The following is a 20753-nucleotide window of genomic DNA, read 5'->3' as shown; positions in this document are numbered from 1 at the left end:
ATTCGATACGTCGGAAATAATCATGAATAATAAAACCCTTTTAAGGGCTCCGATAGGGAAAATGGCCCAGGGAGGAAAGGAAACAACGAAATAAATACGCTACGAGAGAAGTAATGAACTATTATTATTATTATTATAAGTATTATTATTATTATTACTTGCTAAGCTACAACCCTAGTGTGAAAAGCAAGATGCTATAAGCTCAGGGGCCCCAACAGGGAAAATAGCCCAGTGAGGAAAGGAAACAAGGGAAAATAAAAGATTTTTAAGAAAAGTAATAACATTAATATCTCCTAAATAAACTATAAATACTTTTACCAAAGCAAGAGGAAGAGAAATTAAATAGAATAGCGTGCCCAAGTGTACCCTCAAGCAAGAGAACTCTACCTCAAGACTGTGGATGACCATGGTACAGAGGCTATAGCACTACCCAAGATTAGAGAACAATGGTTTGATTTTGGAGTGTCCATCTCCTAGAAGAGCTGCTTACCATAGCTAAAGAGTCTCTTCTACCCTTACAAAGAGGAAAGTGGCCACTGAACAATTACATTGCAGTAGTTAACCCCTTGAGTGAAGAAGAATTGTTTGGTAATCTCAGTGTTGTCAGGTGTATGAGGAAAGAGGAGAATCTGTAAAGAATAGGCCAGACTATTCGGTGTATGTGTAAGCAAAGAAAAAATTAGACGTAACCAGTGACAGGGATAAAATGTAGTACTATCTGACCAGACAAAGAAGAGCCGAGATCTCGTAGAGAGAGAGAGAGAGAGAGAGAGAGAGAGAGAGAGAGAGAGAGAGAGAGAGAGAGAGAGTCCAAACAATCTCTCATCAACATTGTCACCTTAAAAGACATACTTGGCATTCTATTAGGGGAAAAGTGTTAAGTGCCAAGTGTTACCAGAACACTTTTTTTTTTTCATTTTCTATTCTCTACCGTACAACCATAAGAATGCGGGTACCACCGAGATCTCGGTACCACCATAAACCAAAAATACGAGCAGACTTCAGTAGTCTATAACATCTGCTGCTATGGGTATTTCTAAATCTCGGGATTTAATCTGAGCTTTTAATACTCATAACATAACAAAAGGCAACCAAAAATAATTTAATTAGAAATAAAATTAAATTAAAATGGTCCAAAAAATATATTGCTAACTTCGGTCTAATACCAACATATTTTCGTAGAAATTAAGTTTTACAATTTAAGCTGCCTATTTTCGTATAAATTAGTTTTTTTTTTTTTTTTCAATATTTAAACTGCATATTTTCAGTACGCGAGAATTGAAATCAACAATAGTTATTAAGATATTCATACTTCTAATAGTAGAGGTCATTTAACAGTACAAATGTACCTCGATAGGCCAGTGTAGGCCTACTGTAAATCTGCTATCAACGCCGGCCCACGTGTTCGTTGTTGTTGTAAACAGATGACTATCGTGTTTTCGCACCTACATGTTAATTGACCTTTGAAGCTTTTAAGGCCTCGGGTAAAACTAGAATCTTAGTCTGTAGGCCTATGCATTAAGCGTTCTTAATATACCTCTAGGTTAGGTTAAGTTCGAGGTGAATAGGCTACGCCTATGGTGAAGCTTTAATTGGCCCTGAGTAAAACTAGAATTCTATTATGTAGTCCTAGGCATTTCACGTTTCCAAGATACCTCTAGGTTAGGTTAAGTTCGAGTTGAAAAAACTAGGCCTATGCATTTCCACATTTCCAAGATACGTTTAGGTTAGGACTAGGTTAAGTTCGAGTTGAAGAAGCTAGGCCTATGGTAAATACTTTTCAGATATTTGCTGTGTTTATTCGTATTTTGTTGGCCTATATGAATGAATTAGTGTTTATTTCAAAGGTCATGCATGATTTGGGGGTAGTTTTATTGGGGGGGGGGGCCTGGGCTAGGTCACAGAGGTTTGTATAGACCTAGGTCAGGACCTTTAACGGTTTATGGCTGATTTACGATGGGGGATTATTTACTCTCTCTCTCTCTCTCTCTCTCTCTCTCTCTGGAACTAGGATATGAGTATTAAAAGCTTATATATGCATCGACAACAAATACAGCCATTCCTAGTCCACTGCAGGACAAAGGCCACACAGATAAGTATGTTTTATAGTTTATACAAAATTCTCGTTGACAAAAATAAGAAGTTAAATTGTAAAAACAAAATAATAATAATAAATAAACTTTAACGAAACTTGACAGCTGAAATTGTAAAATATTAAATTTTCACGAAAATTGTAATAAAAAAAATCTTTCCATTAATCTATTTCCAGTTTATACCACAGAAGCTGACGTTGGCATTTTCCATCTAACATTAAAGTTCTTAAATCCACGAAAACTCAGACGACAGAGTTGGCAATATCCCAAAATTCGTGGACATAGGCCTATACCATACAGTCGAGCCTATAGAAGACATAGACCCATTTATAGTCCTGCGTCTAACTGTAAAATTGAAGACTAGGAGGAAAATAGAAGAATTGAAAGGTAATTATTATCATTACTATAAGCCAAGCTACAACCCTAGTTTGAAAACCAGGATGCTATAAGCCCAAGGGATCCAAGAGGGAAAAAAATAGCCCAGTGAGGAATGGAAACAAGGAAATAAATGGACAAGAGAAGTGATGAACAAATAAAAATATTTTAGTATTGTCATTATTATTAATATTATCATTATTATTATTATTATTGGTATTACAAGCCAAGTTACAACCCTTATAGGATAAGCAGGATGCTATAAGCCCAAGGGCTCCAACTGGGAAAAAATAGCCCAGTGAGAAAAGGAAACAAGGAAATAAATGAACATAACAAGTGATGAACAAATAAAAATATTTTAGTAATGTCATTATTAATATTATTATTATTGGTATTACAAGCCAAGCTACAACCTTTATAGGAAAAGCAGGATGCTTATGCCCAAGGGATCTAACAAGGAAAAAAATAGCCCAATGAGGAAAGGAAACAAGGAAATAAATGGACAAGAGAAGTGATGAACAAATAAAATTATGTTAGGAGCAGTAACAAAAACAGAAGAGTATTATCATTATTATTATTATTATTAAAAGCTAAGCTACAACCCTAATTGGAAAACCTAGATGCTATAATCCCAGGGTAAAAAATAGCCTAGTGAGGAAAGGAAACATGGAAAAATAAAATATTTTAAGATCAGCAACAACATTAAAATAAATTCTATATAAACTATAAAAACTTAAACAAAACAAGAGGAAGAGAAATAAGATAGACTATAAAGAATAAGAGGATAGATACACAAGAGAGACGTGAGAATAGGAAGGGAGGAGCAGAGAACAAGAGAGAGACAGACGAGGGGGAGGGAGGGAGAAAGACAGCACACAGGGGGAGGGAGGGAGGGAGGGAGGGGGATCATGGCGGGAAACTGCAGGGGTTGGCGCCAAGCCATCATGGCAAGAAAAAAGCCGCAGCGTAATGCGTATGCAGTACTTTCAATTTCTCTTATGGAAATTTAACAAATAAGGGGTTGTTTAAAACGGAATTTTTAATAAAAATATTGGTAAAAATTGTATATAACAAAAAAATACTTAACATTTACTAGCAATGAATATTAAACTTTAACTTTACTTAACAAATTTAACTAACTTCAAATTTCTTAATAACAATGTCCATATATATACAAATATATATAATTATAAGGAAATTTAATAAATGGGGCGTTGAATAAAATTTTTAATTAAAATAGATTGATAAAAAGTGTATATATATAACAAAAATACTCAACGTTTCTAGCTATTTTTAACTATTTTTTTTTCAAAATTCTTAATAAAAATGTTATTGAACATAATATATATATATATATATATATATATATATATATATATATATATATATATATATATATATATATAATTATCTAGACGCAAAACTTTGAAAATCATGAAAATTATGAAATTCTATTAAAAATAGGCCTACTGTAACAATTTACATCTTGGTAAAGGGATTTTGGTGCAATGCACGTTAGGCCTAGGCTTATGCGAAAATAAAAATTTGTAATAATCATTATTAATAGGGAATAAATAAGTATTTTACTAACAAAATGGGTAAATATAGTCTCACCAATAATATAATAAGATCTATTTCCACTAATAGGCCTAATGTATAAATGTAATGAATAATCATGACTAAGCCCTAATGTCATTCATTTATAGTACTATTGTATAAACGAAATAGTGTGATATATAATTACTAATAAAGTACCAATAAAATATATTAATAAAAAATAATAAATATCTTTATATAGTCCATATATAATTCATATCTATAAACAAACTATAAATAAATTTGAAATTCCACATTAACCGAAGATATGGCGTGGTTTAATAATTTGCATATAGGCCCACCCACCATTGTCTGTACCCGCATGTGGGGTCATCAGTTGAACCACACGCACGCACACACACACACAACCACAACAACAAAAACAACAACATATGTCAATTCATGTCTGGGGTTTCGCCAGTGCAGAGTGATCGCCCACAACAAACCAACCTAGTATGGGTGGCCCTGACTAGTACAGTTTTGATGATCATGGCGTTACATGAATGATTTCACCACGTGAGAGAGAGAGAGAGAGAGAGAGAGAGAGAGAGAGAGGAGAGAGAGAGAGAGAGAGAGAGAGAGAGAGAGAAATCTATGAGTTTATAAATAAATTCTTGATAATAATTCTTAAAACAAGAACACACATATATATATATATATATATATATATATATATATATATATATATATATATATATATATATATATATGACAGAAATTTCTTGGTACAGAAGTTTGAAAAAAAGCAATATTTGCTTGCTTCCATCTGTAATTAAATTTAATAGACACTCAATTTCCTCTCTCTGTTATTCGTCAAAAATAAATTGCAATTTTGACTCTAATAGCTTTAATAATAATGAGATTCTTAAAAGAACATTTTAATATACAAAGTTATGTATATATATATATATATATATATATATATATATATATATATATATATATATATATATATATATATATATATATATTTGTGTAAATGTTAAACGTTAAAAAGTGTAAGTTTCTGTCCTAAGTTCGATGCACAAGAAGGAACAAACACAGCTAGACCCGCATAGTGCAAATCCCCGTTTAACTAATTTCCAATTAAGTGTGTGATCAAATAGGCCTAAATACATTATCATTCAGACAGTCGACAACTCTCGTATAGGCCTAGGCAAAGTGGCCACTACTTGCATAGGACTAGATATCTATCTTCGCGTGATAGGCCATCGCTAACCGGAACTTCTAACGTAAGTAGGTCTACGATAGAGAGAGAGAGAGAGAGAGAGAGAGAGAGAGAGAGAGAGAGAGAGAGAGAGAGAGAGAGAGACTATAATTATCTAATTTCTCCCCTACAAATTTATTAATATATAATAACCGTCTTAAATATACATGTATAAAAAGTTGGTAATTATAATATAAAAAATAAAAACCTTAAAATACGCAACAATTATTCCTTCTACAATATAAATTTCCTTTACCGAAACAAAGGATAAAAATTGGAGAAAAAAAAAACTGATATCTTGAAGGAAGTCTCTCACACTCCAGGTAATTTTCTCATGTTTATCATCCAACGAACCTCACCCGCCCCCCTACCCCAGGCCCTGGACATCCCCCAAACCCTCAGGACACCCCCCCCCCCCACAGCCACTACACCAATGTCCGGAAATGTCCATTAAGTTATCTCATACGTATCCGGTTCTGCCAACCTTTGGGGTGAACCTTGTTGGTAGGTACTTAAAATATTACCTTGTCCTTGCCTGACAACCCAATGGATAGGGGTTAAAGACATGCTCTATAGTCTAGCTAGATAGTTTCTAGTTGTGTCTGCAACCTTACCAATCCTTGTGAGGAAGGACACAGCCATTGCCTGGCCCTCCTTGGTCCTAGCTTGATAAAGAGTTGACTTGGGCGCTAATATGTAAATATAGTTACTCTATATTGCACTGTTCTTCCCCGGGCCTCTGCCATCCAACATTTAAGAATATTGAAATATAAATTTTTTATATAAAAATAAAATTATATATAACAATCAGACTTAACTAGTCCACTGCAGGACAAAAGCCTCAGAACAGCCAATCTACACCCGCAAATTTTCTTAGTTCGTCAATCCATCGTATTCTCTTCCTTTGCCTGCTTCCTCTGCAATTTCTAGGGACCCATTCTGCTAGTCTTAATATCCTACTCATTTTATATATATATATATATATATATATATATATATATATATATATATATATATATATATATATAAATATATATATAGAGATAGATATATACACACACACAATATTAAAGCAAGAGAGAAAAGAAACAGAATATAACCCTTAAAATAGGTAACATTTAGATAAAACAATGGAATGAAAAGGAAGATAAAAGGAAATATTAAAACAAACAAGAAAACAAAGTAATCATGAACAAATTAATACACAAGGATATACACACACACACAAGCACATAATTACGGTCAGATAACTTCAAACAGACGACCGTCTATATCATCGGCCCTATAAAATCATGGCTCACCATGACGGCAACGTTGCTCTCTTGTGGATGTGTTCAACATCCCACATTGCAACGAATCCAGAGGATTTCGCAAAAGAAACAACATTAATCACTCGCTGAGAGAGAGAGAGAGAGAGAGAGAGAGAGAGAGAGAGAGAGAGAGAGAGAGAGAGAGAGAGCCTCCCTCTCATCAGCTACATTATATTGTTGGCTAAACCCTTTAGACATTCCCAAATCAAACCATTGTTCTCTGGTCTTGGGTAGTGTCATAGCCTCTGTACCATGGTCTTCCACTGTCTTGGGTTAGAGTTCTCTTGCTTGAGGGTACACTCGGGCACACTATTCTATCTGGTTTTTCGTATTCTTGTTTTTTAATTTTTTTTATAGTTTATATAGGAAATATTTATTTTAATGTTACTGTTCATAAAATGTTTTATTTTTCCTTGTTTCCTTTCCTCACTAGGCTATTTTCCCTGTTGGGGCCCCTAGGCTTATAGCATCCTGTTTTTTCAACTAGGGTTGTAGCTTAGCAAGTAATAGTAATACTTTAGCTGATCTCTCCTCTCTCTCTCTCTCTCTCTCTCTCTCTCTCTCAACTATGATTATAATTATTAGTTTTATCATTACTAGTTAAGCTACAACCTTAGTTAGAAAAACAGGATGCTATAAGCCTAAAGGCTTCAACAGGGAAAAAATAGCCTAGTGAGGAAAGGAAACAAGGAAATAAAACTACAAGAGAAGTAATGAACAATTAAAATAAAATATATTAAGAGCTTCAACATCAAAACAGATCTTTCCATATAAATTATAAAAAACAAAAGACTTGAAAACATGGCCTATTCAGATAAATTCTCTATTTAGGTGAGGAATTGTAAACTATATTTAAGGCAGAGCTCATTTAAAACATGGACAAATTAATCCTCCTATCAAGGATACGTGAATGCCCCTAACCAGGGGCGTCATTACAAGGTAGGGGCAGGGACAAGCAAATACCCCCCCCCCCCCCCCAAGCCCCTGGAGAGGGGAGTCTGTTTAACTGCCTTATCGGGTGTCTGTGATCGAATGACAGCAGTGGGTTTGGTTGGCCAATTGTTGGGGCCACACGCTTTTCTCGAATATCCTCTACTCTCTCTCTCTCTCTCTCTCTCTCTCTCTCTCTCTCCAGGTCCAGTTACTCCAAAATGGAGTCGGTTTTGAGGGAGCAAACTCTAGACAGTTTTGACCGCATGCTAATATTGCCAAAATCTCTCTCTCTCTCTCTCTCTCTCTCTCTCAAGCGTCTGCCTATCTCAAGAGCTACTGTCACATAAAGACAAAACACGACGACTTAATATACCTATAGGCCTAAGATTCACTACAAGAAATGTGTCCTAATAAACTGTAGACTAACTCCTTTGCACCCCCCCCCTCTCTCTCTCTCTCAATTCGCGAATTAATGATAGAGCCGTTTTCCGCATGACGTAACTAAACTTCCAGGTGACATTAACGGAGAGCCATTGCTCTCTTCTACAGGGTCCATTTGAAAACGAGAAGGCCTATACGAAACGGGAGAGAGCGAGAGAGAGAGAGAGAGAGAGAGAGAGAGAGAGAGAGCGAGAGAGAGAGAGAGAGAGAGAGAGAGAGAGAGAGAGCTAGCTTCAATGAGCGAAATGGCTGTGGCTACGCTGAGAGAGAGAAAGAGCGCAAGTGGTACAATGCTATTGATCAGTCTACTACTGTATCTCTCTCTCTCTCTCTCTCCTCTCTCGCTCTCTCTCTCTCTCTCTCTCTCTCCGGCGTTATCTTGATCTAAAAGCGTGAACGCACTCCCACCAATGGAAGGTACTTCACTGGGTTTAGAACTCTTTATTGAGAAAACAAACGAGTTTAGAACGTGTTTGCGTTCACAGCTGACTGGAAAATACAAGAACTTGACTGGTTTTATTCAGAAAAATAAAAATAACTGGTTGATTTGGTGAAAAATGACCAAATTGATTTAATTAATGTATAGTCTGTATTTATATAGGCCTATATGAATTTTGCAGAATGACCTGGTGTATATTCAAAATAGTTCTTTTACAATTTATTGTTTTAACTTATCTATAAAAAAAATGTGCAATTAGGCCTACTTAAGTCAACGTTTATAAACAAAGGGAAAATATTGGTAATAAAAATTTTATTTGCTGTAAAACAAATTGATAAAAGTCTGAGTAAAACTGAATAAAATCAATTGTATGTATATATATATATATATATATATATATATATATATATATATATATATATATATATATATATATATATTGAATATACCGCATATATAGCATATATACACAAATATATTATTAGCCAAGCTACACCACTAGTTAAAAAAAGCAGGATGATACAAGCCCAAGGACTGTAACATGGCAAATAGCCCAGTGAGGAAAGGAAATAGGATAAAACTACACGAAAAACATCTAATATTGAATATAAAACTTATTAAGATAAGTAACAACTTTAAAATAAATATGTCAAATATAAACTATGAAGAGAGACTTATGTCAATCTGTTCAACATAAAAAACTTTTAAGTAAGTTTGCACTTGTGAAGCTCAACTGCCTGGTTAGGTAGAGCATTCCAGAACCTGGTCACAGCTGGAATAAAGCTTCTAGAATACTCTGCAGTATTGAGCCTCACGATGGAAAAGGCATCTATATTCATAACATTATTTTCATAATTTCTTCTTTAAACTTATTATCAATGAATGAAAAGTTTTGCAATTAAGTTAACAAAAGATAGATATTCAAGATTTAATATTTTTTAGGCATAGTCGGATAGCCAAGGCACCAGCCACCGTTGAGATACTACCGCTAGAGTTATCGGGTCCTTTGACTGGTCAGATAAAACTACATTGAATGACCCGCTACTTACCGCTCATTTTTCCTTTGCCTTTACATACACCGAATAGTCTGGCCTATTCTTAACACATTCTCCTCTTTCCTCGTACACCTGACAATGCTAGGATAACCGAAAAATTCTTCTTCACTCAAGGGTTCACTACTGCACTGTTCAGTGGTCACTTTCCTCCTTGTAGGGTAGAAGGGACTCTCTAGCTATAGTAAGCCGCTATTCTAGGACACTCCAAAATCATTGTTCTCTAGTCTTGGGTAGTGCCATAGCCTCTGTACCATGGTCTTCCACTGCCTTGGGTTAGAGTTCTCTGGCTTGAGGGTACACTCGGGCACACTACTACTATTCAAATTCCTCTTTTTATTTTAGTTTTTTATAGTTTACATATGAAATTTTCGAGATTGTTACTGTTCTTAAAATATTTTATTTTAATTGTTAATTACTTCTCATGTAGTTTCCTTATTTCCTTTCCTCGCTTGGCTATTTTCACTGCTGGAGCCCCTGGGCTTATGGCATCCTGTTTTTCCAACTAGGCTTGCAGCTGAGCCATAATATATATATATATATATATATATATATATATATATATATATATATATATACATAAATACATATATATATATATATATATATATATATATATATATATATATATATATATATATATAAACATTATATATAAGTATATATAAGCGTATATATATACATATATATAAAATAAGCAAAACCAATCTTCAATAATAATAAATCATAATATAAAACCTACATACACATAGGCCCTACGTAATCAAAACCCATATTCTACCTTCCCTCACATTCGGTGAACATGCACAATGGCCCCCATACAATGAACTCCGATCAAAACCATACATAAGGATCCCTATTCAACTATCAAAAAAGAGACCTACAAAAATAAATACCACTCATCTTCTCTCTCTCTCTCTCCTTCCTAATATTTATCCTTAATATCCTTATATCACAAAGGGAGTCTTGTCATCTTCAAACGTATTATTATTTGTATAACGAACTTTTAGGAGAGAGAGAGAGAGAGAGAGAGACGAGAGAGAGAGGAGAGAGAGAGGAGAGAGAGAGAGAAGTCTCGTTTCATAGCTTATATATGAAGGATTCCCTTTAATGTTATAACTCCATGAAATATCTTATATCAATTGTTAATTACCTATCTTGTAGTTAACTAATTTCTTTATTACCTATCTTCACTGGGCTACTTTCCCTGTTGGACCCCCTTGAGCTCATAGCATCATGCTTTCCTAATTAGGGTTGCAGCTTGGCTAATAATAGGTATTATTACCAAATCTCTATAGATCCTCTATTTCATAAACAAACAATACACCTTTATATACACAATATCAAATTTCCTTAAGCTGAGGCAAATAAGAACAGAATCATCCACAAACCCCAAATCAGTTTAAAAACTTCCCCAGGTACCCATAATTTCCCTAGCATCTCGCCCAACCACCTAAATACTTCCTTATTCCTTTGGCAATAAGCAATTTCCCTAATCCCCACCACGACGGAAAAAAATCCTCAAAACACGAGACCTTTTCGTGTTGGACGAAGAAGAAGAAAAATTATGGGGGGCAAAAATTTCCCCTTCTTGATCCGGGCCTCCTGCAACGAGGAGCAATTTCTGGACTCTTTTAAGGTCTGGGATGAGAGAGAGAGAGAGAGAGAGAGAGAGAGGAGAGGAGAGAGAGAGAGAGAGAGAGGGAGAGAGAAATAATATTATATTATCATTTAACACATTGCTTATTATCTATATTAAAGAAGTCTATAAATGATACAGGTGTCAGTTAAGTAACCGAATGTCTGGAGAGAGAGAGAGAGAGAGAGAGAGAGAGAGAGAGAGAGAGAGAGAGAGAGAGAGAGGGAGAGAGAGATAATATTATATTATCATTTAACACATTGCCTATCATCTATATTAAAGAAGTCTATAAATGATACAGGTGTCAGTTAAGTAACCGAATGTCTGGAGAGAGAGAGAGAGAGAGAGAGAGGAGAGAGAGAGAGAGAGAGAGAGAGAGAGAGAGAGAGAGGGAGAGAGAGATAATATTATATTATCATTTAACACATTGCCTATCATCTATATTAAAGAAGTCTATAAATGATACAGGTGTCAGTTAAGTAACTGAATGTCTGGAGAGAGAGAGAGAGAGGGAGAGAGAGAGAGAGGAGAGGAGAGAGAGAGAGATGAGAGAGAGAGAGAGAGAGAGAGAGATAATATTATATTATCATTTAACACATTGCTTATTATCTATATTAAAGAAGTCTATAAATGATACAGGTGTCAGTTAAGTAACCGAATGTCTGGAGAGAGAGAGAGAGAGAGAGAGAGAGGAGAGAGAGAGAGAGAGAGAGAGAGGGGGGGGGAAATAATCATTTATTTCCAATTAATATATTGGGTATCATTTATCAAAGTAAGTCTAAAATGATACAATTCCAAACTAAAGTAATCGAATATCTAAGAGAGAGAGAAAGAAAGAAATATATATCATCTTTCACTTTCAATTAATAGATTAGGTAATATCTATATTAAAGCAAGTCTAAAAATGATAGATTCCAAAATAAAGTAATCGAATATCTAAGAGAGAGAGAGAGAGAGAGAGAGAGAGAGAGAGGAGAGAGAGAGAGAGAGAGAGGAGAGAGAGAGAGAGAGACTGACTGACTATCAAATCTCGATCCGACCTCCTTCCCTGTTCCCCTGCTGACCTGCTTGTGGCCTACTTCAGCAGAAAGAAGGGGGGAAGCATCTAGTTACACCTGTCTGTGCAGGTCTTGCGTAGGTCTGTGTAGGTGGAAGAGAGTTACACCGACCAATTATACCCCGACACACAATCATGGTCTACAACGGGTTTTTAAAAACATCTCAGAATCTCGAATTTCAATGTGAAAGCCCTATATGACAATGGTGCATTAAGTGTATTCGACGAGCTACTGAACGGACATCGGTGTATGAAATTAAATGACATATTCGACATATCTACAATACTGTAACGATATGAAAAATAAGGGAAAAAATATCCAATCTTTCACCAGTACAGCAATTTTTTCCCCACAGGACAAACTGTTTCCTTCCACTTACGGCCGAGCTTAGGGACTCTCTTCCCCCTTCCGGTTTCCCTGACTCATAACCTTTCTCCCTCTAAGAGGCTGAGAGGCTCAGTCGCTTCCTGGTGGTTATAAAAAGACTCCAAACCTTAGGTTCTACCTTTTATCATCATTACAAGCTAAGCCAGAACCCTAGTTTGAAAAGCAGGATGCTATAAGCCCAAGGGCTCCAACAGAGAAAAATTAGCCAAGTGAGGAAAAGAAATAGAAACATAGAAAAGTGCGCCTGAGTGTACTCTCCATGGTATATAGAGGATATGGCACTACCCCAGACTAGAGAACAATGGAAGACCATGGTTTAGAGGCTATGGCACTACCTAAGACTAGAGAACAAAGGAAGACCATTGTTTAGAGGTTATGGCACTACCCAAGACTAGGGAACAATTGAAGACCATGGTTCAGAGGCTATGGCACTACCCAAGACTAGAGAACAATGGAAGACCTTGGTTTAGAGGCTATGGCACTACCCAAGACTAGAGAACAATAGAAGACCATGGTTTAGAGGCTATGACACTACCCAAGACTAGAGAACAATGGAAAGACCATGGTTTAGAGGCTATGACACTACCCAAGACTAGTGAACAATGGAAGACCATGGTTTAGATAGAGGCTATGGCACTACCCACGACTGGAGAACAATGGAACAATCTATAGAGCTAAACAGTTTTGATTTCAGTGTCCTTCTCCTAGAAGAGCTGCTCACCATAACCCAGCGAGGAAAGGAAACAGAATCGAGGTTACTTCCCCTGGAAAATTGAATTCAAAAGAGCATAAAGAACACCTCTCAAATGTTGAATCACGAGGAAACCACGTACCCAACCCCGGCATCCTGGCTTTGCAGGATACACTTTAAAAACAATGCTCCTACAATCGGCCAGCTCCGAGCAAGCAATCGCAAACTCCCGTTGCAGGAAGCCGCCAGATAGAGAGAGCATTGTAACCGCTGGAGTAATGCCAGCTCCTGTCAATCAGCCAGCTCGCCTGACTAAACGGCGCCCAGAGGAATCCAAACTGGCTTCCTGCTTGATAGGTGAAGGGCTCCGCCGAGCGCTAATGCTCGTGGTGTGCTTAGGATTGAACGAAGGTCTATAGATATTTTTCCTTGTTGGAGACATTGGGCTTATAGCTTCTTGCTCTTCCAACTAGGGTTACAGCTTAGCAATAATAATAATAGTAACCATAATATAATTTATTAAATTTGGATTAAACTTGTTACCAATCGTCTACTAAATATTAAAAACCTTGTAACATATAGTTAAAATAGCAATAAAATTGGGTTTTATAACGATATATATATATATATATATATATATATATATATATATATATATATATATATATATATATATATATATATATATAGGCCTACATATATATATAGTGCTCAAATAGAAATAAATTTCTTTTTGAGCACAATATTGTGTTGATTTTCAACCATATTAACTCATTAGGGATAATTCGAATTAAAAAGTTATAAATTGTGTCACCTGGTGGGCCGGGAAAGTCGGGGGAAACTCGCTGGTAAGAGACTGATGTCTCGCCAGGTTCCTGAACTGCAGGAAGCAGTTAGGTTCCGACTTTTTAAAGCCTCTGGTGGCATGGTTGGAAGCAACCTGGCCTTTCCCTTGAAGGGGCTAGGGTGGTTCTATCCCTGTATTAGAAAGAAATTTATACATATCCCTTAGAAGAGTTGGAAGGCCCAGGCCTACATGGCTGAGGACTATGAAGCGCGAAGTAGATGATGATGAATTAAGAGGTATGGAATTAAAAATCTCAGGATAGAAACGACTGGCGAAATCTAACCGAGGCCCTTTGCTAAATAGGCGTGGGAGGAGATGATGATAAAGATACGCATCCACTATTTAATAAAGAACAAGAGAATATATATATATATATATTATATATATATATATATATATATATAGAGAGAGAGAGAGAGAGAGAGAGAGAGAGAGAGAGAGAGAGAGAAAGAGAGAGAGAGAGAGAGATATAATTTGTTTTTATCATATCAAGGAGATTTTTATTGTCATTACGCACTGCGCAATCCTGACCCAAAACTGCGCATCCTGTCCTAAAACTGCGCAATCCTCACCTAAAAACTGCGCGATCCTGACCTAAAACTGCGCAACACTGCCCTAAAACTGCGCAATCCTCACCTAAAATCTGCGCAATCTTGATCTAAAACTGCACAATCCTGACCTAAAATCTACGAAATCCTCACCTAAAACTGCGCAACCCTGACCTAAAACTGTGCAATCCTCACCTAAAATCTGCACAATCCTGTGCAAACTTATTCACTACGCCCACCAACTCGACCAAACAAACACAAGTGACGTATAAACAAGAAAAACGTCAGTAATAAAATCTAGGAAAATAAATAATTATGACTAATCCAAGACGAACATCCGGTGGAGAAAGGATATGAACGAAACGAATCTCAGAAACAGGATAAGGATAAGAAGGATTTATTTGGACAGGATGTTGAAGTCATCCTTATTATCATTTAGAGTTTAAAGGTCGCTCATGAATGGCAGAGGCAAGCAGGACAATGCCCTAGAGACTGGGCGTATATACATATGATCAGCGCCCATGGCACCTGTTCACCCAACCTAGAACCAGGGAGGGCCAGGCAATGACTGCTGATCAGCTTCCAAGCCCCCTCTCCATCCAAGTTAGGACCAGGGAGGGCCAGACAATGGCTGCTGATCAGCGGCCAAGTCACTCTCCACCCATGCTAGGACCAGGGAAGGCCAGGCAATAGCTACTGATCAGCGGCCAAGTCCCTCTCCACCCAACCTAGGACCATGGAGGGCTAGGCAATGGCTACTGATCACCGCCAACGCACCCCCCCCCCCCACTAGGACCATTATAACCTCCAGATATTATCATATTATTAGCTAAGCTACAACCCTAGATAGAAAAGCTGGATGCTATAAGCACATGGAATCCAACAGGGAAAATAGCCCAGTGAGGAAAGGAAATAAATTATATGAGAAAAAATTATTATTATTATAACTAGCTAAGCTACAACCCTAAATGGAAAAGCTGGATGCTGTAAGCCCAAGGGCTCCAATAAGGAAAAATAGCAGAGTGAGGAAAGTAAATAAATAAACTATACGTGAATTAATTAATATCATTATTACTAGCTAAGCTACAACCCTAGTTGGAAAGGCAAGATGCTCTAAGCTCAAAGGCTCCAATAGGGAAAAATAGCCGAGTGAGGAAAGGAAATAAGGAAATAAACGATATAAGAAGTGATGAACAATTAAAATAACATTTTAAAAATAATAGCAACATGAAAACAGACAATTCCTATATAAACTATAAAGAGACTTATATCAATCAGCTTGTTCAACATAAAAAACATTCGCTGCAAGTATGAACATTTGAAGTGCCAATGATTCAACTAGACCTACCTGATTATTATCATTATTAGCCAAGCTACAACCCTAGTTGGAAAAGCAAGCTGCTATAAGCACAATGGCTCCGATTGGGGAAAATAGCCCAGTGAGGAAAGGAAATAAGGAAATAAATAAATGATGAGAACAAATTAACAATAAATCATTATAAAAACAGTAACAACGTCAAAACAGATATGTCACAAATAAACTATAAAAAGACTCATGTCAGCCCGGTCAAAATAAAAAACATTTGCTCCATCTTTGAACTTTTGAAGTTCTACTGATTCAACTACCCGATTAGGAAGATCATTCCACAACTTGGTCACAGCTGGAATAAAACTTCTAGAATACTGTGCAGTATTGAGCTCATGATGAAGGAGGCCTGGCTATTAGAATTAACTGCCTGCCTAGTATTACGAACAGGACAGAATTGTCCTGGGAGATCTGAATGTAAAGGATGGTCAAAATTGTGAAAAATATTATGATTAGGAAGATCATTCCACAACTCGGCCACAGCTGATAATAAAAGCAAGCTCCGAAATTATAACAAATACAATGAAGTCAAGAATATCAACAAACGCAATAAAGTAAAAAAAAATAATGACCCCCAAAAATTAATAACACAAAACTTAATAAAAACAAAAAATCAAATTTTCATTCGCGAAAAGTTATTACGAGTTCATAACACAAGACAAATATTAACTTTATGGCCAGTGAGACCGGCGTTGGGTGACGAGAAATTGGACAAATTAAAAGTAAATGTCCTTGAAATTGGATTTGCCTAATTTGGTGGGCGAAATTGGATCCACGTGTAAAAATAGGCTCGCCAAATCTAGGTTAATGTTATTCGGGTTACATTCTTCATTTTGCTAATGATGTGAACGTATTTCTCCTTCAGTCTCTCTCTCTTTTATATATATATATATATATATATATATATATATATATATATATATATATATATATATATATATATATATATATATATACACAGTATATATAGTCCCAAAACAATTTATACACTCTTTGGATTGTTACAACTGGTTCAATTTATTGATATTAACGAGAAAAACAGATTCTTTTTCTAACATTCTCAAATTGCCCCATGTATCCTTACTTTTTCACTGTGCATTGTATCTCTCCTGTGAATGTTTTCCACATTAATATCAATAAATTAAACAAGTTGTAACAATCCAAAGAGTGTACACATTATTTTGGGACACCCTGTATATAAGAAAGCTAGACTTTAATCAACCAAGATAACAGACAGGCTTCAACAACTGACTATATGCATGTAAGTAGCCAGCTAATAAAAAAAATCAACAGAGTATGACAAACCACTGTGTATGGTATTTGTAGACTAGGAGAAAGCTTCTGATTGTGTCAAAACTAAGGCAGTAATGAAAGCCCTTCAAAAACAAGGAATAGATGAATATTACGTTAGAACACTGAAAGGTATTCTTTTTTTTGGGGGGGAAGTATAGCACATATAGTGAGAAAATTCTCATTGAGAAAGGAGTAAGACAGGGAGACACCTTCTCTCCTAGATTATTCACAATACGCCTTGAAAATTATAAGAATTTAGATTGGGAAAATGTAGAAATTAAAATTAATGGGGAATACTTAACAATTTAAGATTTGCAGATAATTTAGTTGTAATTACTGAATCATGGGAGGAATTGCAAACGATGACAGAAGATTTGCATACAGAAAGCAAAAATAAAGGACTGAAAATGAATATGAGTAAAACTAATACTTAAGAAAGACGATAAGAGTTTCCCCAGGACATGAGACCGAAATTAAAAAGACGGATAAGCATGGGATGGAGACCATTTGGCAAACATAAGATCATGAAAATTAAAAATACCACTTTCTCTAAAAAGAAGAGTATTTAATCGGATGGTCATACCAGTATAAACTTCTGCGATCAGAAAATTGTAGCTTTACTAAAGCCTTAGAATATAATAAGCTAGTTACAACTCAAAGAGCTATGGAAAGAATTATCATGGGAATAACACTAATAGACAGAAAAAGAGCAACATGGCTATAGCAAACTAAAGTAGAGGAAGCAGGGGAAGGAAGACAGGACGATGGACTGACGAACTAAGAAACCCTGCGGTTATAAACTAGCATAGAAAGACCACAAACAGACGGGAGTGGAAAGCTATATCTGAGGCCTCTCTCCTGCAGTGGACTAGCGAAGTTCTTCAACTTCCAAACTTACAAATTAAAGGCTTAGTTTCCAACATTCCAAACTAGAAGAATCAAGGCCCAAACTACCAACAACCAAAACCTAACACAATTGAAGTAAGTCTACTCACAACTACAAAATCAACCGTTGATATGGGCGTGTGAAAGACAAAGTGAGCGGTTGATATGGGCGCGTGGGCGGCTTCCCAGAGCGGGGAGGAGGAGCCGGTGGTACTCATTGCCAAAAACAATGTATATACCGCTGACCCACTCTTACGCGATTTGCCATAAGCATGATAGACTGGTCTACGGTGACTCGCCCAAGTGACTGTGGAGGTGTTCGAAGCTAACTTTTACCTTTGTAGTTGACCTAAATCAAGACATTACTTGTGGAAGATTGAAAACAAGAATTATTTGATACTGTTGTGGCTGGACAAATGCCTCAGACAAGCCCTTGTTCATGTCTGGGGTTCGGCCAGTTGGAAGAGTTTCGTCTGATCGCTCACAACAAACCAACCTAGTATATGTGGCCCTCACTAGTACAACTTTGCTGATCATGGCCATACACAAATAATTAATTTATCACTCAGAAAGCAATATATATATATATATATATATAAATTATATATATATATATATATATATATATATATATATGTATATAAAATATATATATATATAAATTATATATATATATATATATATATATATATATGTATATAAAATATATATATATATATATATATATATATATATATATATATATATAAATTATATATATATATAAATTATATATATATATATATATATATATATATATATATATATATATATATATATATATATATATATATATATATATATTTCTAGCTATTCTACAACCCTGGTTGGAAAAGCAGGATGCTATAAGCCCAAGGGCTACAACTGTGAAAAATAGCCCAGTGACGAAAGGTGATAAATAGACTAGGCCTATACGAGCAATGAACAATTAAAATAAAATATTTTAAGAACAGTAATAAAGATCTTTCATATAAAAACTATAATAAGACCTAGGCCTATGACAGTCTGTTCAGCATATAAACATTTGCTACAAGTTTGAACTTTTGAAGGTCTATCGATTATATATATATATATATATATATATATATATATATATATATATATATATATATATATAAAACTTCTTTATTCTGTCAACTAATAAAACTTAACTGTACTCACCGACCTACACAGAAAACCAGTCCAGGATATGTGATACTTTTTCCTTCAACACACTAGTACTAGTTGACGCCTGTACTTAGACTTTGTGATCATAATTCTATCGTTATTAAACGAATAAACTTAGAGAAATGCAGTATTTAGATTCAGTGCAATTATGTATATATGTATGAAGATTTTTTATAGTTTTATTTACCTGGGAACAATAGTATTTACAGGGTATATATATATATATATATATATATATATATATATATATATATATATATATATATATATATATATATATATATATATATATAATATGTAAGAAAAACTCCAATGCTGCAATTACTGGAGAGAGAGAGAGAGAGAGAGAGAGAGAGAGAGAGAGAGAGAGAGAGAGAGAGAGAGAGAGAGAGAACCCTTACTCTCACGCTCTTGTGGCACAAGGAATTGTGTCTTAAGACTAGATGTACCTTACCAAGTAAACTCGGTATTTCTAAAGAAAGGTCGCTGCTACTTCGAGATTAAATTATATTTTCTTTCCTAGTCTAAAATATCGCATTGAATGAGATATATAGGCCTAAGTTAAATGATTCATTTCGTTTTAATATATAACTTACAGTCGTTGTGTTATACAGGGGAATTAAGTAGACTCTCTAGCTATGGTAAGCAGCTCTTCTAAGAGAAGGATACTCCAAAATCAAACCATTGATCTCTTAGTCTTGGGTAGTGCCATAGCTTCTGTACTGTCTTCCACTACCTTGGGTTAGAGTTCTCTTGCTTGAGGGTACACTCGGGCCCACACTTCTTATTGTTTTGTTAGTTTTTATAGTTTATATAGGAGATATTTATTTTAATGTTACTCTTCCTGAAATATTTTATTTTCCTTTTTTCCTTTCCTCACTGAGCTATTTTTTCCCTGTTGGAGCCCCTGGGCTTATAGCATCCTACTTCTCCAAATAGGGTTGTAGCTTAGCAGTTAATAATAATAATAATAATACATGAAAAAATAAGTTTTTTAAACACACGTTTGAGTAAACATCTACTCTAATTCTATGATCTTAGAAGGAAAAGGTAATTTCTAAACATTTATTTGAATTAACATCTATTCTATAATCTTAGAAGAACCATTCGATCATTTTATAACAAATATACATCTAAACTAGATGTTGGAAAATGTAATTTTTAAACCTTCATGGGAATTACATCTATTCTACGATCTTCAAAGACTTAGAATTATTATTTGATCATTTCAAAAAATGAAAAATACCTTCTTTAAAATTTTTTTTGGTAAGAATTGCCGTTTCTAAATTTTCTTTTTGTAAGAATGACATTTTTAAAGCATTTTTTCGTATGAATTGCCTTTCTATCATTTATTTTTAAAGATTTGCCTTTTTTCATTTTTTCTTTG

At 35.2% G+C, this 20753-nt stretch overlaps 1 protein-coding gene across 1 annotated transcript in view; it reads right to left on the bottom strand.

Annotated features, from left to right (window-relative positions):
* Nucleotides 1–20753, bottom strand: part of dlp (dally-like) — a 93796-nt gene that overhangs the window by 72184 nt on the left and 859 nt on the right. The gene's annotated exons all lie outside the window — the stretch shown is intronic.

Source organism: Palaemon carinicauda, chromosome 31 (genome assembly GCF_036898095.1).
Source record: "Palaemon carinicauda isolate YSFRI2023 chromosome 31, ASM3689809v2, whole genome shotgun sequence".
Lineage (NCBI taxonomy): Eukaryota > Metazoa > Arthropoda > Malacostraca > Decapoda > Palaemonidae > Palaemon > Palaemon carinicauda.
This window is presented reverse-complemented; position numbering and strand designations above follow the sequence as displayed.